Source organism: Bos javanicus, chromosome 6, assembly GCF_032452875.1.
Source record: "Bos javanicus breed banteng chromosome 6, ARS-OSU_banteng_1.0, whole genome shotgun sequence".
NCBI classification, from domain to species: Eukaryota; Metazoa; Chordata; class Mammalia; order Artiodactyla; family Bovidae; genus Bos; species Bos javanicus.
This window is the reverse complement of record NC_083873.1, coordinates 61,013,624-61,041,558: the sequence shown is the minus strand read 5'-3', so window position 1 is coordinate 61,041,558 and position 27,935 is coordinate 61,013,624.

The window sequence follows — 27,935 nt, the reverse complement described above, 5'->3', positions numbered from 1 at the left end:
CTGGAGCTGGTGCTTGCATAGTGATAAAGCACCTAAGACAAGACTTAGAGTCATGGGCCTGGGTTCTGACTCCATTCCCATAACTTGCTAGCTGTGTGCCTTGGAGCAAGTTTCTTTACTTCCTAAGGCCTTGACTTCGTGTGTAAAATGAGGCAATGGTCCCTACCATAAAAACCTGTAAATAGGATTGAATTAAATGATTGATTTTGCTGAAACTTAAAATATATTGGCAGGAAGCTAGTAATATTCAGTGAAAGGTAGCAACTATTATTGTTGTTGTTACTGTTCATGTCTTAACAAGCCCAAAATCTGGATTTTCCAAAAATCTCCCTCACTTTCTTGCTTGTGCTCATGCACACATACTTATATGGTGAATTTAAGTGTCAGAACCAGAACTGGGACTGGAAAGCCTAAGACTAGGGTCAGTTCTCTCTGTCTTTCTTTTCATGTTGTTGTTGCTGTTGTTTAGTCACCAAGTCAAGTCCAACTCTTCGCAACCCCATGGACTGCAACAACCAGGCTTCCCTGTCCCTCACCATCTTTCATTGAATCTTTTCATGTTATTCTCTGACAAAGGTCAGATCCTATTATTGAGAACTCCAAGAGACTTAAATACTTTTTTATCTTGAAATCATCGCTATGAATGTTACTTTGATATAGGGATGTCAGTTTAACTGGCTAGAAACATTTTATTTCATTTAATGGACAAATATTTCCTAAGCAGTGGCTATGTGTCAGGCACAGATCTGGGCCTTGAGAATTCAGTTGTGAAGAACCAGATCCTTGCTCTGAGGATCTTCCATTCTAAGCATATAAGCATGATGCATGATGTCAGATGTTCTGAGAAACAAATAGAACTGGGACTAGAGAATGACAGGGCCAGGCTGTTTTCAAAACACAATCTGGAAAGGCCTCTTTGGAAAACTATAATTGAAAAATAAGGTTCATGAGCATTAGGGAATGATGAAGGAATCCATGAAGACATCTCAAGTAATCAGCAGACGTGGTGGTGGGTGGTTCTTGACAATGACTCCATTCGCTGAAGTGAAATTTACCTCTGTGAACATGACTGTGTATATACTCCTTAGTGAATTTCCCATGTTCATGGGGCTTTCAATAAAAGTAGAAATTTGGAGGATAGTTGGTGAAAGCTGGGGGAAGAGTCTGGAGAGTGAGGGGAAGGCTTAAGGGAATGATGAGGTGAGATCTTTAAATGGCTCTATATCTCACTGTTTCCATTCTTAGGGTGTGTCTACATCAGCATTTCTTAATCTTGGCACTGTTGGCACAGATCATTCATTGTTAAGGGTGGGTGGAGGGAAGCTGTCCAGGGTACTGTAAAATGTTTAGGAAAATCCTTGGTCTTTACCCACTTGGTTTCAGCAATATTTCCCATTTGTAGCAATCCAAAATGTTTCCAGATATTGTCAAATGTCCTCTGGGAGCAAAATTACTCTCAGTTGAGAACCACTGGTGTATACATTGGTGGAACAAGTGTTCAAAGTTTCATCAAGGGAAAGAAGTTTAATCAACAATGCAAATTTGATTGGGAGGTTAGCTGCAAGCATCAAGCAGCCATATGTCAAGTACTTTTCATATGCTAGCTTATTTCATCTTCACAATGCTCTGATGAAGGAAGTATCATTAGCACTGCTTTATATATGAGGCAACTGGGGCTTCTGGAGATTGAGTGCCTTGTCCAAGGTCATACAACTAGTGAACAGCAGAACCAGGATTCAAATCCAGGTTTTTTGGACTCCAAAGACCTTCTTTTACTCTAGATTTGCACTGTCCAACATGGTAGATACTAACCATATAGGGCTATTTAAATGAAATTAAATTAAAAATTCAGTTGCACTGGTTGCATTTCAACTGTTCAACAGCAGCATGTGATTAGTGACTACCATGCATTCATGCTCAGTCACTTCAGTCGTGTCCGACTCTTTGTGACCCTATGAACTGTAGCCCGCCAGGATTCTCTGCCCATGGGATTCTCCAGGCAAGAATACTGGAGTGGTTGCCACAGCCTCCTCTAGGGGATCTTCCCGACCCAGGGATGGAACCCAAGTCTCCTATTGGCAGGCAGGTTCTTTACCCCTAGCGCCACCTGGGAAGCCCGAGAACATACCCCATCCTAAAAAGGGGGAAGAGCTCATAGTTGTTACTACTTATCTCATTGAGATCAATTTCTGAGGACAAGAGCAGACTCACATTTTGTTATTGTTGTGTTTTTGGCCACATGCGTGCAGGTTGCTGGATCTTAGTTTCCTGACCAGAGATGGAACCAATGCCCTCGGCAGTGAAAGCATGGAGTCCTAACCACTGGGCAGCCAGGGAATTCCCCAGACTTTCATTTTGGAAGCATGATTCCTCAGGCGTTTCTACCTTTGGCTACTAACATTCAAGACATATTATTGAGTGTCTCCTTCGTGCTAGACACTGTTCTAGCACTGGGTTTATAGCAGTGAACAAAACAAACAGATACACTCGCCCATATGGAGCTTGCCTGTTAGTGGGAGAGACAGATGCAAAAGAAAATAAGTGAGATATATATGACGACGGACGGGATTAGTGCTGTGAAGGAAAATACAGTATGGAAGAGCGTTAAGGAGTGCGAGTGAGGTGAGAAAGTGGCAATTTGAAATAGAGTGGTCAGGGATGGTTTTAATAATTAAAAACCTAAGGAAAGTAAGATAAAGAGCGAGTTGGATATCTGGGAGGATCTGCAGTCCAGGGAGAGAAACAACAATGCAAAGGCCCAAGGAGGTAGCAGGAGCAGCAAGGAGACAGGAGGGACTAGAGAGGAGAGAATGATGTGGAGAGGGGAGGAGGTGTGAGCAGAGAGGGTGCAGGCTCGCTAGCGCTCATATGACTGAGGCCTCTGTAAGGATTTGACTGCTTCCCTGGTGGCTCAGATGGTAAAGAATCTACTCGTAGTGTGGGAGACCCGGGTTCGATCCCTGGATTGGAGAGGTCCCCTGGAGAAGGGAAAGGCAACCCACTCCAGTATTCTTGCCTGGAAAAACTCCATAGACAAAGGAGCCTGGCAGAGTATACAGTCCATGGGGTTGCAAAGAGTCAGACGCGACTGAGAGAATAACACAATTAACTGAGTGGAATGAGAAGCCACTGGGCGGAGAAATGACATCAATGATCACTCTGACTCCTGAGAAAAAAATGATAGGGGAGTGTGAGGGCTTTAAAATTTGTGTCCATGGATGCTTTAATGCTTCTGTCTTCAAAGAGTAGAGCCTGGTTTCCTCTCCTTGAGTGTGGACTGCACTCAGGACTTACTTCTCACAATGGAAATGATGGAGGTGGGGTCTAGGAGGGGAGATTAAGCATAAGGAGCAGTGCAGCTTCCTGTTCTTTCCTCTCTCTTCTCTCACTCTCTCGGGCCACTTGCTCTGGGAGAAGCCAGCTGTCACAAGGACACTCAAGCAGCCTTTGAACAGCCCATGCGGTGAGGAACTGAGAACTCCTGCCAGTAGCCCGAGAGGAACTGAGGTCCTGTGTGGACTGCCTGCTGGAAAACCATCCTAGAGGCGGATCCTCTGAAGCCCTCCGAAGACTGGGTGCTCATGTCATGAGAGACGCTGACCCAGAACCACCCGGCTAAGCCTCTCCTGGATTTCTGACACACAGAAACGGTGAAGTAATAAATACTTACTTCACGCTGCTAACGTTGGGGATAATTTGCTCTGCAGCAATAGGTAATTAATACATGGAGCAAGGGCATAAGCCAAGAGTCCAGTTATGAGGCTGTTTCAGGAATCCACGTGACTCGGCGAAAAATAGTCTTGCTATCAGGATATGGTGTGTGAGAGAAGAAGAATCAGGTTTTTATCTTGTAAAATAGGAAGGACAACTCCCACTTGAACTCTTAAAATTATTCAACACATTCAGTCATTCCCACCTTAGAAGAATATTTTTTTCCCCTGGCTTCCACGCCAGCACACCCTGATTCTGGTTTTCCTTCTATTACCAACTGATCCTTTTTATTCTTTGGGGACACATCCTCTCCTTAAGCCCCTGATGTTGGAGTAACCCAGGGCTAGATTTTTGGCTTTATCCTCGTTTTCATTTACAGTTTCTCACTAGGAATTCTCATCTTTTGTAAAGACTTTAAATACCATCCATAGGGATCCAACGATTCCTAATCCTCCAGTCATGTCCTTTCTACTGAAGCCCAGACTCAAAAATCCCCTTGCTTTTTTAAAAAAAATTTATGTATTTTTGACTGTGCTGGGTCTTCATTGCTGCATGAGCTTTTCGCTAATGAGGCACAGGCTCTAGAGCATGCAGACTTCAGTATTTGAGGCATATGGACTCAATAGTTGCAGCCTCTGGGCTCTAGAGCACGGGTTCAGTGGTTGTGCTGCACAGGCTTAGTTCTTCTGAGGCATGCGGGATCTTCCTGGATCAGAGATCAAACCTGTGTCTCCTGCATTGGGAGGCGAATCCTTTACCACTGAGCCACCAGGGAAGCCCTCCCCTTGCTTTTTGACATTTCCATATCTCTATCTAATGAGTTCTGAATTTTACCATGACCAAAACAGAACTCTTGATTTCCTGCCACCAGTCTTACTCCCACGACAGCGGTCTCCAACTCGATGAGTGGAACCACCATCACCCCAGCTGTTCAAGCCAAAAGTAGAGGGGTCATTCTCAATTTCTGTCTTTCCTGAAACCCCCACCTTCAGCCTCTTGAAAAGTCTGACTGATTCTAGGTCCAGAACATTCTAAACATGTCTACTTCCTGCCCTTGCCACAGATACCACCCTACTTGGAGCTATCATCATTTTTCACTTGTTCTCTCTCTCCCCCATGGCAGCCAGTGTGATATTCAAAGCATACAAATCAGATTGAGAAGCTCTTATTCTTAAAACCCTTCAGTGACTTTCCATCTCAGTCAAAATCAGATCCAGACTTGTCAGGGCTAACAAGTTTCTACATGAAGTTGGCCCCTGTCTATCTCTGACTTCATCTGATACTACTTGGCCTGCTTTATTTTCCCTCAGCCACTCTGACCTTCTCTCTGCTTCTTGACGATGCTAAATTCATTCCTGGATTAAGACATTTGCATTTGTTGTTCCCTCTGCCTGGAATACTCCTTTTCAGACATCTGTGTGGCTATAACCTTCTTGTCATTGTGGTCTCATACAAATGTCATTTTCTCGGAGAGCCCTTCCCCGAGTTCTAAATCTGAATCTCCTTCCGGTCACATCTTGTCATTTCATTCTTTTTGGTTTTCTTCAGAGCACTTACCTTCTGAAAGTATCCAGTCCGTTTATTCATTTACTTATTTATTTTCAGTCTTCTTATCCCTGGACACCCTGACCTTAACCTTAATCCTAACCCTCATCTCTCTTATTCATTACCATATGTATCCTCAGCTCCTATCACATCAGGCACATTGCAGGTATTTGCTAAATAACTGTTGAATGTATGTATGCATGAATAAATAAATGATCGGACAAAGAAAAATATACCCATTGACTTTTCCATCACCGTCTGAACTCAAGGTGGGACAGGTAAAGGGGACCTTCTCAGCTTTACCCATCTTCACTTGCCTCTCAGCCTTTGCACCTTGACTTCACATACTTGGCTCCCTCCTTCCCTCAGATGTCTGCTCAGATGTCATCTTATAAGGGAGGCCTACCCTGACCTCTCTTAATCAAATAGATCCCTCTGACATTAATTTCTAGAGATTTGGGGAAATAATTCATCTCCATTTTCCCCTCCAATTAAAATATTGGAGTGGTTTTTCGCTAAGTTGATGAAAATGTTAACTATGGTGATGACTCTTTAAACTTTGGGCTTCTCAGTTGGTGCTAGTGCTAGAGAACCCACCAGCCAATGCAGGAGATAAGAGAAGGTGGGGAAGATCCCCGCAGGAGGACTCGGCAACCCTTTCCAGTATTCTTGCCTGGAGCATCCCATGGACAGAGGAGCCTGGTGGATTACAGTCATGGGGTTGCAAATAGTCAGACATGACTCAAGTGACTTAGGACTCTTTTAAACTTAGTGCTTGAGTGAGCTTTTATTGCTTTAAAACAAAGAGCCCCGAAACATAGTGGTTTAAAACAGCAATTTATTTTCTCATGACTCTATGGTTTGGGCCGAATGCTATGAAGTCTCCCCCAAGGGGCTGGCCGTGAGCTTGATTATAAGCTGGGAGCTCAGCTGGGGCTATAAGCATGCCTTAGTTCCCCTCCACTGGCCTCTTCATGTGGTTCAGATTTTTCATAGTTCGGCAGCTGGGTTTTTAAAGGAAATAAACGAAGAAACTGCAGGTTGCTTGAGACCTAGCTTAGGAAGCTGTACTGTATCACCTGAAGTCAGTCACAGAGGCACACCTGAATCAAAGGGGATAGCAGTAGACTCTGCCTCTCAGTGGAGGAGCAGGAAAGAATTTATGATCTTCAAGCCATCATCTTTAGTCAACTCAGAAAGGCAATCATTTTTATTTCAACGTTTGTTGATGAAAATGTTTCTAAAATATATTAGTCCTGCAAGTAGATTATAATGGACATAGTCTCCTCAATGATTAAAAGTCTTTCAGAAACTCAGGGTCACTGTTCTTCATTTCCATTATTATCAAGTTTGGGTCCTAGCCCCAGCTCTGTCACAAGCTAACTAGTTTTGTTATCTTGGGGAAATCATAGAGGATTTTGGTGTTGGTTTTCTCATCCACAAAATGATGGAATAGAGTTATGGCTTCTATTTTCATTTCCACCTCTGAGACACTATGACTTTATAGTTTCATTTAAGAAGTACAGGAGGTTAGACTACATCTATAACAAATTCAATTCATATCCATTATACATAAATTTTTTGTACGAACTTGTGTTTGCTTGTGGTTATGCTGTTTCTTTTCTTTTTCTAAGAAGATATAATCCATAATTCCACCACTGAGAGTTTACCTCCCTTAACTCCCAAATTTTGGGGCCTTTATATTTGAGGTCAGCTCAAATATGGATATTTGTGTGTGGCTTTTGGACAACATTTGCATTGCCCTCTCATTTCTGAGCTTTTATAGGTGGAAAGACTAACCAACTAAAGATCAGCTAGTTAGTCAATCTTCCATGTTTAGAGAAGGGCGGGAAACCAGAGACAGAGGATGGAAGAGAAAATCCAGAGACAGAGGATGGAAGAGAAAATCCAGAGACAGAGGATGGAAGAGAAAATCCAGAGACAGAGGATGGAGGAGAAAATCCAAAGACAGAGGATGGAAGAGAAAATCCAGAGACAGAGGATGGAAGAGAAAATCCAGAGACAGAGGATGGAAGAGAAAATCCAGAGACAGAGGATGGAAGAGAAAATCCAGAGACAGAGGATGGAAGAGAAAATCCAGAGACAGAGGATGGAAGAGAAAATCCAGAGACAGAGGATGGAGGAGAAAATCCAGAGACAGAGGATGGAAGAGAAAATCCACCTCCTTGATGTCTTTTTCCTTCACCTCAACATGCTAATTTCCCCTCATTCTTCACCTTCGAAATTTACCTTAACTCAAACTTCATCCTTCCCCTCCCTCTTCCTCAGGACACTTCCATCTTCCCTATGGGCATAGAAGAAGAGCAATAAGAACCATCCCAAGAGCTAGTATTCACTGAGATGACTTAATTCTCTCAATGATATTGAGTATTGCAATTAGCCCATATGTCAGATGAAGAAGCTGAAGTACAGAGAGTTAGTAACTTGGCCAAGATCTCTCAGATAGGAAATGGTTAGATCTTGGATATGAGTCTAGACTCTGTAATTCCAGAGTCTTGATCCAAACACTATGCCATCTGACCATGTAACTAACCAGAAAACAAAGTTCTGGATCCTACTGACTAGGTTTGTGCTGAAGCAGAGCCTGCATATACCAAAAGTATGAAAATCATAAGTATATAGATAGCTTAATGAATTATCCAAAGGGAACACACCTGATAAGCAGAACATACGAGGAATAGACCATTTCAGGATCCCTGTCATGTATCCGTTCCAAATCATTGCCCTCTCTTCCCAAAGAGTAACAATCCTTCTAACTTCTGAATTAGTTTTGCTTATTTTTAAACTTTCTATAAATTGAATCATATAGAAAGTACTCTTTTTTAAAAAAAAGTTTATTCTTTTTTAAATTGAGGTATAATTGACATATAATGTTTTCTTAGTTTCAGGTGTACAACATAATGATTTGATAGTGGCATAGTTTGTGGAATGACTATTTTAATCCTTATGGAATGAAGGAATAGAATATTTGTTAGATAGTTGAAGGAAGGTGCTTGTTAAATTCAGCTAATCAATTTATGGCAGAGACCTCTAGGTGTTCTCCAAAGCCCCTTTTCTCATCTTCCTAGAAAATAAAACTGCATTTCCCAGCCTCCCTTGGAATTCACTGTTGCCTTGAGACTGTGCTGTCACTAACCAGTGGAAAAGTACTGTATATCCCTTTCTCCTTTCAGTAGCCTGGGTGGAGACAGCCCACAGAGTGACTGGAAATCCCTTCTTAAAGATAGCGGAGCCTCCATCAGCATGAGTCCCTGGGTGACTGTTCACCCTATAATAAATGAACTTCACTGTGTTTGAGTCATTTTATATATATATATATATATATATATATATATATATATACACACACACACACACACACACACACACACATATACGTACATATATATTATTATATATAATGTAGTTGCATATAATTATATATTGGCTAGTCTATTTACTGTGTTTTTCAAGATGCTTCAAACTAGTTTAATGCCATTCTGTTAGCTATAGAAAACAACTAAGTTCTTTTCTGTTGAAACATCTTCAACATTAAGAGGATATCTGCAGTATCTTATGTGTCTGGTCCTAACCTGTCCCCAGAGTCTACCTGGATGGTTCTCTTTATATCTATCCTCGTCTCTGCCCTTAGACTTCCCATCAGCCTTCAGTTATTAATTAAACAAATATCACTTTGGGCATCAGTTATGTACCACCAGTGTCATAGGTATCACTGGAAGGCAATGTACAAGATGGAGCAAGCCCTGCCTTCACACAGCTGGGAGGAGTTAGTGGCCTCCGGAAGTCCCTAGGTCAGCCACGGTAACTCAGTGCAGGCCAGAACCTCCCATGGACAATAAACTTGTGATAACTGAGTTTACTGTATAATGGAGAAGTCCCACTGAAAGTTAAGAAAATTATTTCTCAAACGGCCTACAATCCTCCATCTTTTTCTAGACTCACAGTACAGAACACAGTTTTACCTTGTTATCATTATAGCTGCATTATGTGGTCATGCAGCAGTAAGCCAAGAGCCAATGAAGTGTAGAGAACGACTTGCTGTACTCAACATGGCTTCAGGTTGTTATGCCTTTGGAATTCTCACGTTTACCTTCGATAGTTTTTCTATTTCCTTCATCCCAGATGGCTTGTTTTTACTCACCACCAGAATCCATTTTCACCTTGCAGTTTGCTCCTTGTAGCTAAGAGAACTGAGAACTCGAATTTTCTCAAACAGAGTTCTAATGAGAGGGATGAAATGAGAGGGCACACAGCCACTGGAACCTTGCTTTTGCAGTGCTATTTTGGCTGCTTAGAAACTTGACTGATCATTTGTTGCTTCCTTGCTGAGTTGTAGGTAGCTGAGGTAGATGGACATTTGATTTTTGTACCTGAGCCAAAACTTTCCCTGATGTTTCCTTCATAATTCTATTTTCATCCTTTTGTAGAAATGTTCACACTTTGGGAAAAGGGAAATAAAGAGATTAATTGCGAGAAACTCTGTTAGACCTTGGGCTTTTAATAAAAACAGATTTTGGACATATTTGGAGAGGTTTTATTGTGGGGAAAGAATAAGAGTTCTGTGCACCATGAAAGCTGGTGATCAGGGAGCTGGCCTGGGAAAGGAGGTTTAGCGGGAGAAGCCCTGGGGTTCACACAGAAGGGTTCAGGGGAGTGAGTCTCAGTTGACTCTGAGGAGGGCAGTTTCGCCTTGGATTTCTTTAAATTTAATTTTTATTGGAGTATAGCTGCTTTATCGGAGAAGGTAATGGCACCCCACTCCAGTACTCTTGCCTGGAAAATCCCATGGACGGAGGAGCCTGGTGGGCTGCAATCCATGGGGTCGCTAAGAGTCGGGCACGACTGAATGACTTCACTTTCACTTTTCACTTTCATGCATTGGAGAAGGAAATGGCAACCCACTCCAGTGTTCTTGCCTGGAGAATCCCAGGGATGGGGGAGCCTGGTGGGCTGCTGTCTATGGGGTCGCACAGAGTCGGACACAACTGAAGTGACTTAGCAGCATAGCTGCTTTACAATGTTGTAAAGTTTCTACTGTTTCTAGTTTGCTGGTTTCTACTGTACTAGCAAAGTGAATCAGATATATATACATATATATATATATATACATATATACATATATATATATATATATCTCTCCACTCTTTTTGGATTTCCTTCCCATTTATTGCCTTGGAACTTTAAGTGGGCTTGAAGTCCAGACAGAAAGGATTTTGCTTTCTCCAAGAAATTGTGATAAATAACCATGGAATTGACTTAGGTGGACATTAGTAGTTGAACTAGAAAGTGGAACTGCAGTTGACTCTAAAAATCTAATTTATGGATTTACTGGTACCCAGTCAAAATAACTAATAATTCTGGAACTCTAATTACCCACCTGTAGACTTTCTATTTTTTGCTCCAACTCTCTACTTTTCTGTATTTTACAAATGTTTAATAATGAGCACACATTCCTTTTATAATAAAAAATCCAATTAACTTAATTAGAAAAAAATTACCCACCAGGTGATGGGAGATTTCTCATTAATTTATCATTGGGCATCAGAGTCTGCCTTCAAGATCTTTGCTCGCTGAGGAACAGTTACTCTTGCGCTCTCAATGGCTGATTCCAGGGGTGTAGGAGAGAAGGGAGGTGATAGGAAGAGTGAAGAGAAAGACTATTTCCGAGACAGACCGTTCTGGGAAGAGAGAGCCAGGGCAGCTCCCTCTGAGTAGGAGCAGCACACATCAGTGCGTGGCTTTGGTAGTTTCAAAAGGAGGGGAGAGGGATGGAAGCAGAGGTTCCAATGAGGGTGGGAAGACCTCTCTGAGTGTCTGACTTTGTTATACTATGTCCACCATCACTGATGATGTTACATTTGGAAATCTCGGTTTGGTCCAAAGGGGGCCTAGAAGAGAAGTCTGCCTCTAGGCTGAGTGGTTCTTGCAAGGGACCAGGGATGGAGTAGCCAGCTAGCTTCCCTCCTACTTGGAGCCACAACCTAGCTCCCGCTGACGCGCTGGTTAGGTAGGCTTGTTGAGTGCCTCTGCATTTATACTGCCTGAAAGGTTATAAAATCATCAGCGTTTCTCTAGGTTAGATCTGAGGCTGGTGTGTGGGTGACCTATTCAGGAAACTTGGGAAGACCTGAAGTGATTTACTCAACGTAAATGGAACCATTAATTTCACTTTTATCTGAGAGAGTCAACATCATCTAATGAGCAGTCACTCTAAGCTCATTAAGGAAATAAAGGATGCAATCCTCGCTAGCTCAGGCTCCAAACTGAAGAATCTTCATTTCTCTGAAGTGCAGTGCCACCCAGAGATTCCAACATCATCATCCCCAACCCAGTCCCACATGTGGGGAAAGCAGGAATTTAGTCACAGTTTGCAACAAGGTTCAGAGGACTGCAAACGAGAATTAAGAGCACAATAGAAAATGAAAATGTGTCATCATGAAAGAAAAAAAAAGTGCATTTGGAATTGGAAAGGATGTTTATACTCTGAAAGAAGCACTCATGCAGTATAGTTAATGCATGACAGCTTTGTAATAATCATTCCATTATCAATTAACTTCATATTGTTCTGCTGTTACTTAATTGCAGCCTTTTCCTGTTTTTGGCTCTGGTGTTTAAAGGCAAAATAGGCTCTTTGTTACACTCTCAGAAGAACTATTTACACATTTTGATTTGGCAAAGAACAGCTCATTTTTTCTGGTCCCTTCTGGCTGTTTTATTCCACATGGAATATGCAAGCAAAACTGGCTGAACTTTCAAACATCAGCTAAATCCTAATAATCACTAGAGTGTTCCTTGCCTTGCTCTCCTCAGATGGCTATATTTATTATAAACCAAGTCAACATTCTGCAGCAGAAAGGTCAGTCTAACGGGCCCATCTGTCTGCTGTGCTAATACTTCCAGAGCCAGAGGCCCTGTGACACTGCTCGTTCAGCTTTGCAGGCAGCCTCATCTGGAATGTGGTTCTCTCCCCAGGGAGGGGTCCCGTGGCACCATGTGGGGGAGGGGAGGTTGTAAGCATAGTCGTCAGCCCCTTGGAAGACGTCCTGACCTCCCTGGGACTGAACTTTCAACCTCTTGAGCTGACAGTTAGTGGTGGATGCACAAATTTTGTTTGCGACTAATTGCAGCTTATAAATGGAGCATTGTGGTCCTGGAAAAGAGTCTCTCTCCCCAGGGTCACCCAAGTGGAATCTGGACACAAGAAAGCCTGTCCCTTAATAGGCCTCCTCTCCGAGCCCTTCACAACCTCTTGGGCTCTGGTCTTGTCCCCTTCATCAAGTTGAGAGCTAGAGGGCACAGCAGGAGACTCCTCTGCAAAACTTCTCTTCCAAATGCCAGGCTATTCATAGCAACTTGCAGCTCCCTCAGGAATTCCCACAGGAATAGTAGCTGACTATTGTCTTCCCACCCAGCAGCAGCGAGGCCTCTCAAAGACCCAAGGACATACACGCCATCTCAAAGCACGTAATGCTTTGCTAACCATCCATTGGGGTTTGCCAAGGAAACTCCTGGAAGTTGAGAGGAGGCAGAAGCAAGTTGGGAGGGTAGAGGGTAGATAAGATTTTCCAGCAGATTGACTGCTTCTTGTTAGTTTCACAAGGCTGATGCAGTTTGTAAGGGACGCGAAAGTGATGGCATGGTTTGGAACAAGAAGCCACATTTCCGTCTATTGGAGGCGGCACTAGGGATGTGCCCAGCCTCTCTCTGATAGCGCAGCTGGCTGCACGTGTGAATCACAAGCCTCATTCACCGAAACCTTCGGCCAGAAGACAAAAGGGGTAGCCAAGGGTGACGCTCTTTGTTTTCTCTGAGGGTCTCATTGGACTGAAGAAATAGCTAATATCATCCTGTATCCTTAGACCATGAAAAGAACATAAGGGACTCTGTGAAAGTGTAGACCGAGCTTCCTAGGCCAGCATCATATTGTTCTCAGTTAATCAAATTTGTCAAATTGTTCCCAGTGCCTTAGAGCTAAAGGGTGATACTTAGGACTATGGTAAACAAATCTCCAGCCATCTGCTCTGACAGCTGTTGGACCTTGAGCAAGAACTTGTACCCTTAGAGTCTTCTGAGAGCCCCAGGCATGGGGATGGACTAGAATGGTTCAATCATCAAGTGGCCAAAGGTTAAAACTACTAACGGCCCCTGGGATGTGTATATCCAGCTAGAGGTACTCCCAGGAAGGCCTCACAGGAGCAAAATTTCTCCTTTGCCCATCAACCTCCAAACACCCCAGTTTCTGTGTCCCCTGGATATTTTCTCAATACCTTTAGCCTAGCCTTAAAAATCAATGCAGTTAGTGAACTGCTTAGCTGAAACTGAACACATCTATTGATGCTGAAACAAGAGCTGTGCACTTCCAGCCAATTTAAGGAAATCTGCTCGGATGATCTGTTCGATTCTGTGGCTTTCAAGTGTGAGGGCTCGGAGAATTAGCTTGCAGTTACAGTAAATTATTTCTATGAAGGTTGCTTGTTTCTAACAAGTTAGTTTTCCTGTGCCAATTTCATTAGGCCAATTGGGTTTCATAAACGATGTTAGAATAGGATGACTAACCATCCCAGTTATTCTGAGACTTCCTTATTTTAAAACCGAAATCCCCACATCCCTGGGGAAAAATATCCCTCATTCCTGGACAAACTGGGATGGTTTGTCGTTGTACCAAGTCCTTTGCTTTCCAAGAAGTCAAGATGTCCTGCTGAGTTTGACAGTGAGGCAGTGTCATTAATTCTGAGTTTCTGTGTTTAAAATCTTAATGGGGTAACATTGGACGGGGGGCTTCTCTCCTGGAGGTCTGTTTACTTTGTAATTATCCAAGAGCTAGGGGACTCTTTGTGACATCTGGCAAGGGGGGAGTTCAACATCCAGGCATGCCACCCTGAATTACCACATGCGGACATTTATAGGGCTGGCCAAAAAGTCGTTTTTCTGGAAAAACCCCAATGAAATTTTTGGCCAACCAATGTTGTCTAGTGTTTTAATCTTTCTTCTGCATCCTTAGTTTCTGATAAGGAAACAAAAATACATACAGATTTTTATGAATGTTTTCTTGGAACATTTTATATTTCCATCTGTATACCTTGAAGACTTGCATGAAAAAGATAGGAACAAATGTTTAAACCTCAAAAACAAGTGGTGTAAACCTTACTTTTACTGCATTCTTAGAAGATAAAGGACTTCTCTGGTGGCTCAGACAGTAAAGAATCTGCCTTCAATGCAGGAAACTCGGGTTCAATCCCTGGGTTGGGAAGATCCCTTGGAGAAAGAAATGGCTCCAGCATTCTTGCCTGGAAAATTCCATGGACAGGGGAGCTTGGCAGACTACAGTCCATGGGGTCTCAAAGACTCGGACACTACTGAGCAACTTTCACTTCACTAGGAGATCAAATTAATTTTGTGTGTTATTATCTATCCATATCTAAACTTTTATGCTTGACTTTTATTCATTCCATTAGATTTGACCTAAGTCAGTGCTTTTATTTAATTATTTAAAATTTTTACTTTTTATACAATTTTATAAAATTTTAAAAGGTTACTTTCCATTTATAGTTATTGGAAAATATTGGCTGTGTTCCCAGTGTTGTACAATATCTATCTTACACCGAATACTTTGTACTTCGCACTCTTCCACCCCTATATTGCCCTCCCCTCCCAGTTGGTAACCATTAGTTTGTTCTCTCTTTACCTGTGAGTCTGCTTCTTTTTATTATGTTCACTAGTTTGTCACTATTTTTCAGATTCCACACATAAGTGTATATCATCCAGTATTTGTCTTTTTCTAAGTCAGTGCTTTTTAAACTTGAATGTGCCCACACATCTCCTTGGGGGTCCTGTTAAAAACGCAGGTTGTGGTTCAGTAGTTCTGGGATGGAGCCCAGGATTCTGCATTTCTAACAAGCTCCAGAGGTTGCTGGTGGTCTGAGGCCCCATTTTAAGCAGCAAGATCTCAGGGAACTGTACCTAAGCTTTCTTTACCTTTAGGACATTTCTAAAGAGAGAGAGGAAAGTATATTTTAAAGCGAGTAGTGGAAGAAAATTGCACTTTATACCCTCAAAAATAATGTCTGTTGAGAAAGAATCCTGTGTGCTTTAGTGTGCAACACAAATGCAATTAGAATTGAACCAAAACATCGGCGTACCTAGGAGAGGAAAGCAGATGGGAAGGAAGGAGAAGGAAACAAGGAGGGGTGGCAATTACAGTGTCTGTGGCTGGAGGGAAGCCACTCTTCTTCAAAGTACAAACACTTGCCTTTTTCTCCATCACTCCCTTTCCCGAATGTCAGGCCTTTCCCTTCCAAAGGTTGCCTCAAGTGGAAGCAGTACTTTGGGTGCAAGGCAAGGAAATGTTTTAGTCTCTTTTGATTGGTTGCAAGAACCCTACAAATAGACCCACTACAGATGAAAATTGAAATATGTTCTGAAAAATGCACCAATCTTTTCCTGTTGGTTATCGTTTATTGTGTTTCTGAAGACACAAAAACAGATAATGAAATGCATAAGTAAGTAGAAGAGGAAATATCATTAAGTCAAATGCCTGACAGAAAATGGATTATAATAAATCACATACAGTTCCGATATTGTTTTACAATAACAATTGTTAATGCAATTCAATGAAATGCTATTGCTCACACAGTCCTGGTTAATTGAGATGACACATTTAGGGGCAGAAAAGGAATTCTGGGATGAAAAGTTTTAATTATTTAAGAACAAAATCTATGTGCCTCAGATATGGATAGGATGTTTTTGCTTCCCAAACTGCATCAGCTATGACCTCGGGAGTGTTAACGTCCCTTTCTCTGAAGAGGAGCATCAAACGTGGCTGACTGAACTGTCACTAAGCACCAAAAAAGTCCCCCAGTGTAGGTTTATGTTCCATGAAAAATGTGCTCCATCCAGTGTGACTTTTACTTACTGCTCTTTCAGGGGCTTTGGAATCAAACAGAAAACGCTTTTTTTTTTTTTTTTTCCTTTAAAGAACATCAAAGTAGAAGTGGCTCAAATTATGCTCCATACTTCTTTACATTTCCACAAAGGAGGAGGATGGAACTGGAATAAATAGATTTCATTTTCCCTCACCTAGGAGTCTGCCTCTGTTCAATTGTCTCCGGTGTTTTTGTTTTGAACAGCCAGCTGCTCATAAATGTTCCTTCTGATCTGATGTCCTCAGATGCCCTTTCAGACTGTGCCATCCTGGTGCGTGAGGCTGCCTACTGGCTGATCACCAACCCAGGTGGTTTCTCAGTCCAGGGCACAGTTCCAGTTCTTTAGAGAACGCTGGTGCTGCTCCTTTGGCTTCACACGGTTGAAGATATCTCTGTTCCTTTTCCTTGATATGGGTGTGTGTGGGGGTTGGTGGGGTGAGGGACAGAAGAGGGATAATGAAGGAGGACCAATCGTATTCTGCTTCTGCAGCCCTTCATGTTCAGGAACACAGCCTCTGCTGGGACCCATGCACAAACCCCTGGAATGTCATCCCAGTTCCTCGGGTCTCCACACCTCGGACTCTTGCCAGCGGCAAGTCACAGCTCGCAGGCAATGGTCTGTTTAAAATGTCCTTCCTTGCCTCCTTTTCTTTAATTTGCTCAGTCACTAGCACAGAGTTACACAATCATTCCATTTATATACAGTTTTGGCATTTAATCTTATAACTCTCTCTCTCTCCTGATATATATATATATAGAGAGAGAGAGTTTAGTCATTAAGTTGTGTCCGGCTGTTTGCGACCCTGTGGACTGTAGCCCACCAGGCTCCTCTGTCCATGGTACTTCCCAGGCACAAATACTGGAATGGGTTGCCATTTCCTTCACCAGAGGATCTTCCCCACTCAAGGATTGAAACTGCGTCTCTCCTGCATTGGCAGGTAGATTCTTTACCACTGAGACACCAGGGAAGCTATCAGATTCACAGAGGGTTTCGGAGCCCACTGTAGAGGCTTTGTCTTTTACTTGAGTAGAAACAGGAAGTAGGCAGAAGGTTTTGAACTGAGGAGTAATGTGACTTGATTTACATATTTCAAGAGTCACTCTGAAATGTGGAGGTTTGATATTGGGGACAAGAGCACCAGATGACAATAATGAGATTACTGCAATTCACCAGGTAAAAGAAGATGGTGGTTTGACCCAAGGTGGTGGAAGTGGAAGTGGTAGAGAATATTCATTCTGGATATGTTTTTGGAAGAAGCCTTTCATTCACATGTGATTCCTGAGATCCACTGACTTCTTACACATTGTGATGAGACTCCTTTTCTTGCACACCAGGTCTATTTCACCAGTCAATATTTTACAAAAGGTTGGGCACCCTTGGAGTTGGAAGGGTTCTTAGAGGCAGGCCGGCTAGTGGAGAAAGAATGAGAACAGAGACATTTGCCTTAGTCTTCAAGCTGGTGGGCTCTTGGATTTTGATGGAGGTGGGTTAAAATGAGATTGATGCCTCATAATAAATTGATTCATTTCCCAGTGGCCCCCACTAGTGAACTGAAGGTGGAGGCTGGATCCTACTGTAGGAAAGCACAAGATCTGAAATCTCCCAGTCTCACTGAATTTTCTTCTGAGGCTGTCTATTCTAACCTCTTTCACACAATGCAAAGACTCTTAGCTCAGAATTCCAAAGCATGTAAACCTGGCTATGTCTATACTTCCTGGCACAGTGCTTATTATTTAAAGGTGATTCACCATGCTGTGGGACATCCCCAAGGTTCTGGAAGTTTTTTCTTGTATGAGGCTGAAACCCTTTTCTTTTCTACCCTTCTGCCCTTTGAATTTATGCTGGCCAGGAAAGACAATCAGCTGTATTGGTTAAGAGCCAGGCTCTGGAGCCAGACAGTCTAGGTTAGAATCTAGGTGCTTTGTAAACTTGAGCAAGCTACCTAACCCATCTGTGTCCCAGTTTCTGTCAACAAGGTATCACATCTAAAGCACTTATAAGAGGACATGTTACAGACGCCTTATTGCCAAATTCAGACTTAAGTTGAAGAAAGTAGGGAAAACCACTAGACCATTCAGGTATGTCTTAAATAAAATCCCTTATGATTATACAGTGGAAGTGACAAATAGATCCAAGGGATTAGATCTGATAGAGAGACTGCCTAAAGAACTATGGACGGAGGTTCGTGACATTGTACAGGAGGCAGTGATCAAGACCATCCCCAAGAAAAAGAAATGCAAAAAGGCAAAATGGTTGTCTGAGGAGGCTTTACAAATTACTGAGAAAAGAAAAGAAGCTAAAGCAAAGGAGAAAAGGAAAGATATACCCTTTTGAATGCAGAGTTCTAAGGAGACATAAGAAAACTTTCCTCAGTGATCAATGCAAAGAAATAGAGGAAAACGATAGAATGGGAAAAACCAGAGATCTCTTCAAGAAAATTAGAGATACCAAGGGAACATTTCATGCAAAGATGGGCTCAATAAAGGACAAAAATGGTATGGACCTAACAGAAGTAGAAGACATTAAGAAGAGATGGCAAGAATACACAGAAGAACTGTACAAAAAAGATTTTCATGACCCAGATAATCACAATGGTGTGATCACTCACCTAGAGCCAGACATCCTGGAATGTGAAGTCAAGTGAGTCTTAGGAAGCATCACTACGAACAAAGCTACTAGAGGTGATGGAATTCCAGTTGAGCTATTCCAAATCCTGAAAGATGATGCTGTGAAAGTGCTGCACTCAATATGCCAGCAAATTTGGAAAACTCAGCAGTGGTCACAGGACTGGAAAAGGTCAGTTTTCATTCTAATCCCAAAGAAGGGCAATACCAAAGAATGTTCAAACTACTCTCTAGCAAAGTAATGCTCAAAATTCTCCAAGCCAGGCTTCAACAGTATGTGAACCATGAACTTCCTGATGTTCAAGCTGGATTTAGAAGAGGCAGAGGAACCAGAGATCAAATTGTCAACATTCGTTGGATCATGGAAAAAGCAAGAGAGTTCCAGGAAAACATCTACTTCTGTTTTATTGATTACACCAAAGTCTTTGACTGTGTAGATCACAACAAACTGTGGAAAATTCTGAAAGAGACAAAAATTCCAGACCACCTGACCTGCTTCCTGAGAAATCTGTATGCAGGTCAAGAAGCAACAATTAGTACTGGACATGAAACAACAGACTGGTTCCAAAGTGGGAAAGGAACGTCAAGTTCCTTCAAGTGAGAAAGTACGTCAAGGCTGTGTATTGTCATCCTGGGTGTTTAACTTATATGCAGAGTACATCATGCAAAATGCTGGGCTGGATGAAGCACAAGCTAGAATCAAGATTGTCAGGAGAAATATCAATAACCTCAGATATGCAAATGACACCACCCTGATGGCAGAAAGTGAAGAGGAACTAAAGAACCTCTTGATGAAAGTGAAACAGGAGAGTGAAACAGCTGGCTTAAAACTCAACATTCAAAAAACAAAAATCATGGCATTGGCCCCATCACTTCATGGCAAATAGATGGGGAAACAATGGAAACAGTGACTGACTTTATTTTTTGGGCTCCAAAATCACTGTTGATGGTGACTGCAGCCATGAAATTAAAAGACGCTTGCTCCTTGGAAGAAAAACTATGACCAACCTGGACTGCATATTAAAAAGCAGAGACATTACTTTGCCAACAAAGGTCCGTCTAGTCAAAGCTATGGTTTTTCCAGTAGTCATGTATGGATATGAAAGTTGGACTATGGAGAAAGCTGCTGTTGCTGCTGCCAAGTCACTTCAGTCGTGTCCAACTCTGTGCGACCCCATAGACAGCAGCCCACCAGGCTCCACCGTGCCTGGGATTCTCCAGGCAAGAACACTGGAGTGGGTTGCCATTTCCTTCTCCAATGCATGCAAGTGAGAAGTGAAAGTGAAGTCGCTCAGTCGTGTCTGACTCTTAGCGACCCCATGGACTGCAGCCTACCAGGCTCCTCCATCCATGGGATTTTCCAGGCAAGAGTACTGGAGTGGGTGCCATTGCCTTCTCCAGAGAAAGCTGAGCACCGAAGAATCAACGCTTTTGAACTGTGGTGTTGGAGAAGACTCTTGAGAGTCTCTTGGACTGCAAGGAGATCAAACAAGTCAATCCTAAAGGAAATCAGTCCTGAATATTCATTGGAAGAACTGATGCTGAAGCTGAAACTCCAATACTTTGGCCACCTGATGCAGAGAACTGACTCATTGGAAAAGACCCTGATGCTAGGAAAGATTGAAGGCAGGAGAAGGGGACGACAGAGGATGAGATGGTTGGATGGCATCATCGACTCGATGGACGTGAGTTTAAGCAAGCTCCAGGAGTTGGTGATAGACAGGGAAGCCTGGCGTGCTGTAGTCCACGGGGTCGGAAAGAGTCGGACACAACTCAGCAACTGAATTGAACTAATACAGACTATGTGCTCAAAAAAACGATTTTTTTTTTTTGGCATATTGATATGAACGTGAGAAACTGTTCCATATTTGAACATAGATCTCAAGAAGCTGTACTCCCCTGTTATTTACCAATTCTCATTAAGTTTTGTAACTCCACATGATTCCTGGTAGCAATTATCAATGTAGTCTTATAAAAGCAAAGGGTCTGGGTTTGCCTGGGGCAGCGAGGAAAGGGGACTTACTCATTACTGGTTTGAAGTTCAAGTAGCAAGAAATGTATTATTGGTTCTCCAGCATTTAGAAGTTGACTCCAACTCAAATATTGATTCCCAAACCCCATTTCACTTGGGAAGCAGTTTTTCAGGATGTGATATAGTGGTGTGGAAGAAAACCCAGGTTTTGGACTCTAATTTTTGGCATTTGAATCTGGCTCCATTACTTCTTATTCTATAATCACGGACAACTTATTTAATGAGAATGCAAGTGAAAGTGTTACCGTTCACTCGTTCGATTCTTTGCGACACCACACCGACTGTGGTCTGCTAGGTTTCTCTGTCCATGGAATTCTCCAGGCAAGAATACTGGAGTGGGTTGCCATTCTCTTCTCCAGGGATCTTCTCGACCCAGGAATCAAACACAGGTCTCCTGCATTGCAGGCAGATTATTTACAGTCTTAGCCACCAATAATACTGCTTTACATTCCTCAGGTTTGTTGTGAAGATTAAAAGAGACATTGCATACAAAGTGCTTAGAACAATGTAGCTGATTCAGAGATGCTAGCAATAATTTTATTTATTTTTTGCTAGTAATAATTTTAAATTCTAGAAATGAATTTCTGAAATCAAGTTGCTTCTTAAAAATGACCCTGTTTGAAACTAATTTAGTGCAATTTATGTAGAGGAAGATGGGAAAAACCAAGACTTGTTCCTACCTGCCTGCCAAGTGTAGGCTCCCAGGGCTCAAGGAGGTTCCTGGTTGGAACCATATGGAGCTGAGCTCACAGTCAAAGAAATGCAGGAAATGTTGAAGCCAACTGTCTACAGCCATACCACCCTGAACCCGCACGATTTCATCTGAAGCCAACTTACCCAATACCCACCCAGCAACTGAAAATTCGAAATTTGCTTGAATTGGTTACTTGGTAGAGGGTAGTTTTTGATAGTAGGATATATATAAGTAAGTAAGGTTGCTCAGTCATGCCCGACTCTTTGCAACCCCATGGACTGTAGTCCACCAGGCTCCTCTGTCCATGGGATTCTCCAGGCAAGAGTACTGGAGTGGGTTGCAGTTTCCTTCTCCAGGATATATATATATGCTGCTAAGTCACTTCAGTCGTGTCCGACTTTGTGTGACCCCATAGACGGAAGCCCACCAGGCTCCCCCGTCCCTGGGATTCTCCAGGCAAGAACACTGGAGTGGGTTGCCATTTCCTTCTCCAATGCACGAAAGTGAAAAGTGAAAGTGAAGTCGCTCAGTCGTGTCTGACTGTTCGAGACCCCATGGACTGCAGCCTACCAGGCTCCTCCATCCATGGGATTTTCCAGGCAAGAGTACTGGAGTGGGGTCCCATTTCCTTCTCTGATATATATATATATATAACTATATATATATATATATATAACTATATATATAATAACTGAGGTACCATTGATTTATAATATTGTATTAGTTTCAGATGTGTAACATAGAAGTTAAAAATTTGTGATTACATTCCATTTATAGTTATTATATTGGCTGTATCCCTGTGCTTTATAATATATTCTTGCAGCTTATTTTTTAGTTTTTAATTATTATTATTTTAATTGAAGTATAGTTGATTTACAATGTGGTGTTAGTTTCAAGTGTATAGCAAAGTGATTCAGTTATATATACATACAGACACATACACACAAATATATGCACACACATATATATATTCTTTCTCAGGTTCTTTTCCATTTTAATTTATGCCAAGATATTGAATATATGTCCCTGAGTTATACAGTAGGACCTTGTTGTTTATCTAGCTTATTTATTTTATGCATAGTATTTAATATCTTTTAATCCCCTGCCCCTATTTTGCCCCTCCCCTCTCCTCACTGGTAAACACTAATTTATTCTCTATATCTATGAATCTGTTTCTTTTTTGTTACATTCTCTATTTGGTTTTTAGATTTAGCAGGTAGATTTTTAATAACATCCCCCCCCCAAAAAAACAATACAAATTTATAGTAGAAACATAGGAAAGCATAGAATAACCTGAAGAAGCAAAAAAATATTTATTTCCACTGCTCAGAAGTTGCACCTTACAAGGTTTTCTGCACAGCACAGAAGGTGAGTGAGCGGCAAAAGGCAGGGCAAGTCTGATCCACTTCCAAGACCTTCACAGGTAGAGTGCCTGGTACAGAAGAGTCCTAGGTAAAGGGTTGTCAGATGAATGACATATAATCTGGTGTATAGATATGTTTTGGCCCCCACTGGGGATCATAATTGTCATGTAGATTTCTTTTCATGTTTCTTCCACTCAATTGGGCCCTCTAAAATAATGAATTTAAAGCCAACAGTGACTATAAGTGGATCCTGAATGTGTCAAGCGGAGAAGGCAATGGCACTCCACTCCAGTACTCTTGCCTGGAAAATCCCATGGATGTAGTCCATGGGGTCGATAAGAGTCGGACACGACTGAGCAACTTCCCTTTCATTTTTCACTTTCATGCATTGGAGAAGGAAATGGCAACCCACTCCAGTGTTCTTGCCTGGAGAATCCCAGGGACAGGGGAGCCTGGTGGGCTTCCGTCTATGGGGTCGCACAGAGTCGGACATGACTGAAGCGACTTAGCAGCAGCAGCAGCAAATGTGTCAAGAATCATAGGCTCCTGTCTTGTCCATCTGTTGATGCACAGCCCAAGAAGTGCTCATATGAATGGATCCTAAGGCTGAGTTGGCTGATCCCAAGTGAGTAAACCCTGCCCAGGCTTCTCTTCTCTAGGCTCCAAGGGTCAGTGGGTCCCTTAGCTTGGTCCCACTCAGAAATCAATCTTCCTAAGCTTTTTCAAATTGCACTTTCAGTTATTTGGAGAACTTTGTAAACATTTTACAGGATTTCCTTCCACATCTCAATTCAACATTTCTGCTAATTACAATAGGTACCATATATTAAATGCTTACAACAGGCATGGTTCTATGCTAAGCCTCAAACAGGTGTTATCTCATTTAATCTTTAGAACAATTCTTTGTGTTGGTTATCACCACTGTTATTTTATAGCTGAAAGAATTAGAGGCTTAGGAAGGTGAAATGACTTCCCCCAAATCACACAGCTTATAAGTGGAAGATTCTAGTCAAGGTCTGTCTGACTCTGAATTCCATGCTTCAGCTACCTTGATTGTTATCATCTGAGTTTATGTGTAATTTTGCATTTTGTCCCCTATACTTAGTTTTGTTTGAAGAGCATTTACCCAAATTATTCTACTACCTTCAGCAGCACCATTTGAAATGTCAAAATAATTTTCTGAGTAGATTGTCAGAGCAGAGGTGTCCAACATTGGAAATTCAGAGAATCTGGAAGAGCATCCTGTTGTGGACCCCCAAGGAGTGACATGGGAGCAAAATAAAAGCCTGCAAGCAGAAAGGGGTTGGGTGCTAGGAAACCCTCAGCTTGGCAGGACCCAACGTTAGACTCTCAGGAAATGATAGGAACACTGAACAAAGGGGCCGCAGAAGGGCAAAAGGAAGGTTCTAGACTTCACATTTAGCTCTATTTTTCACTGGGCTGAATTCTCATTACCCAGATTACATGAGATATTATGGGGTTTGGGGGCGGCAGGATGGGCGTAGGTGGGAAATACGCTCGAATTCTGATCTGCTGCTATGATCTCTCATCCGAGGAATCTGGAGGACGACCAGCAAAGTAAAAAATAGGCTCCTCTTCCTCTCTCCCCGCCCCTCCCGGGGCTGAGTCCTTCTGCCCTCGGAAACCTCGGCGGGCGGCGCTGTCAGTGATTGTTAGCGAGGCTCTGCTGGCGGCTTCAGACACTGCCCGGGGGCAGACCGCTGCCCCACCTCCCCACCCCCCGCAGCCCAGCCCTGCTTCCCCGCACAATGAGGACTCTTCAGCTTCTCCCCCAGCTGTCTCCGGGCCACCCCTGGTGGGGTGGTGGTGGGCGATCAAGAGAAAGAGGTGGAAGGGCACGGTTAAAATCAGTTTTTTCAAACTTTGGGTTAAAATCCCAGTTCTGCCATTAATCTGTGTGACTTCGATTTGTGTTACTTCACCTCGCGGAACCTCGGTTTTCCTGTCTATAAAATGGTGATGATGGTCCCTATCTTACAGAATTGCTGAAAGTATTAAATAAAACGGAAGGATTATGCTTGCGGACCCATACACGTTCACTGGTTGTGATGCTGTCAGCCTTAGTAGCACAAGGAACTATATTCTTCTATTTTTAAAGCACTCCTATTTTGGTGACATCTTCTACTTAGTTAAATTGTTCATTTATGCCTGGATGAATTAATTTACTAACCTTCCCTTCCCTCCCCCAAAGTTTTTGTTCTTCTAGGTTCAAGGCTTGGAGAAAGGGGGTATCAGGTCCTTTTTGTTTTGGAGGATACTGGGGCCTGAGGTGACCCTCAGGTGACCTTCTAATCTCGTCAGAGAATCTAGCTGGGAGTGGAGTGTGGCATGTGGGCGGCACAGAAACCATTTGTGATTTTTGGTTCAAGAGTATTTAAAGGCATGTGTTATACTTTGTAGGGTGTATACAGAAGTTATCCTAACATTTGTAGGTAAGATAGTAAAATACTCCTTTCTCTGGAAAAGAAATTCTGTTGATGTTATCTTTTTCCCATAATTAAAAAAATATTATTTATGTATTTTTTGAATATATTTTTTAAATTGGAGGATAATTGCCTTACAATATTGTGTTGGTATTTGCCATATATCAACATGAATCGGCCGTAAGTATACCTATGTCCCCTCCCTCTTGAAGCTCCCTCCCATCTCCCACCCCATCCCACTCCTCTAGGTAATTTTTTTTTAGCCTTGGGAACCCAGAGGAAGAAAGTGTGTGACCCTGGGAGAAAAGTGTGAGTAGCAGTTCCTGATCGGAATCAGCAGTACTCCGTGATCTCTGTGTTTGCCATTTGTAATACATTATGATTGCAGAGAGTTTAGAACAATGAGATGAAAGAAAACAGGAAGAAAGAGAAAGAAAAGGAAGGAGGAAAGCAGTGTCTTGTCTTTCAAGAAAACATGTTATTATGGAAGAAAAAAATTTATTTTGCAAAAATAGGAAGGGATTTTAGAGTTAAATGGTGCCTGTTTACTAAGTATCTGCATCATCTTTATATTCCTTTAAGAAGTTCCTTAATTCCTAGGCACTTCTCTGTATTTCTTCCTTCAAGGGTAAACATTGTCATTTTTCCAGTGACTATAGCAAGTCATCATTTCTTCTTCTAAAATGTGGGTTTAGAAAACAACAATTGTTAACAATTCTGCCAGAGAATCTTAGCACAAAACTGAAAAAAAAAAAAACTAAAATAATGATTATTTCTAGAAACTATTTGATTTAGGGGATTTTAATTACCAGTAATAGTCACAGTTAATTATTCTAGAAGCCACTGTATTTACCCAAATCTCAAAATTAACTGTGTGTGCTGTTTGCTTGATTGATATGTTGCTGTTGTTTACCACAAATAATCCCTCAAATTGCAGGATCTATTTTTAACTTTTCCCCCAAATTAGAATTTAGCTTTTGAACAAAACTTGTTTATAGTTACTTAAAATTCCATGTAAATATATGAACTCCAACTTGCTCTTATTTCATTTCTCTGCCATTTTCATAGGCAATTTTTATATGAAAATCATGTCATCCTTAACAACCTAGACTTATTTTCTCATTTCCCTTTAATGATTTTGTGTTCCGAGTTTAAGAATGGATTGCTTACATTTCACTTACAAATCTCCCTTCTAATCACTGTTATTAATATCACAATTTTGTTGTAATATCTATAAAAGCACAAACTGTGTCTTCTTAAAGATGCATTTACCAACCCCTGAATTGCATACATTTCAATTACAACACTCTCCCATAATTATTATTATTAATATCACAATTACCATTGTAATATCCATAAGACTGCAGAAGGTGTCCTGTCATGGGTGCCTTTACAAACAGCTTTTCCAGTTTCCTCTTAAGAAAAATGTGCCAGACTTTATCTAAATTCAACTTCCCCCTGTAATTTACATTAGACAACACACTCCATCAATAAAACCATCAAAATGATCTACTGCATTGTAGACAAAAGTTATTGTGTCAAGTTGACACTAATCAGTTAATTCCAGCAAACCTTCAGATAAACAAAAGCTTGTTGTCTATTACTGATGTGTGTGATGGGCTCCTTGTATGTCCTATGGTTCTGCCCAACTATAGAGATGTATCTGGCAGACACTTGCCCTGAGGCATCTATATGGAAACCGAGACAAGATCTATAGTTAATGATGTTGACCCTGACTCCCCCAACAGAGATTGAATTCAAGTCCTCATAATATCTCGACAGCTGATATGTATACTGTGCTAATAATATTAACAATTACTCTGCCACTGGGATTCCCCAGGCTCTGACTTTAAAAAGCAACTTTAAAGCTTCTTCCCTTATATAAACTGATTTCCCTGTTTATACCCACCATCAGCATGGTCTCCCCTTAAGATAAGGATGGGTTTCTGAATAAAGAAAGGCTTTTATTAATGTAGGTGTCCTATATTTCTAAGAAATTCTGTGGGAGTTAACTTCTGGATAAACTGATGGTAGGAGTGATGGTCTCAGGAAATGTTTTTAGTCACTATTTCCTTGGCAGGCTGGGCCAGTAGGGACTGGGGAGAGAGCCAGCTTCACATTGCTACTGTTGACGTGGTTCAGAAAGCATTCCGAATCTCCTCTGCTGTGACCCCTCCTTTGGACATGAAAGGGCAGCCTGCCAATCCCTGCTTGGCGTGGCTGGGGGGTTGAGGAGTCAGAAATCACGCTTAGGTCTCTTCAACTGACGCTGAGACTTGGAGGAAAGTGAAGGAGCTGAACCAGACCTCTCTTCCTGACCTGTTCTCTCTTTTCCTTCCTGCTTCTCTTTCTTCTGCAAAGACTGAGTGGGAAAGGCTACTGCTGGCTCCCAGGCCACAGAGAAGCTGAGGATGAATTGTTGACAGGGGGCACTGTTAGAAATTAAATTCTGCCCTATTTTGTGTACCATTCTTGTGAGTCACATTCGTGAATAGTAGCGAGAGATTTAATGATCGCATATTTTTTATCTTATTTCCCTTCGGTCGATGGCAATTTTTTTCTGTTAATGTCAACTTA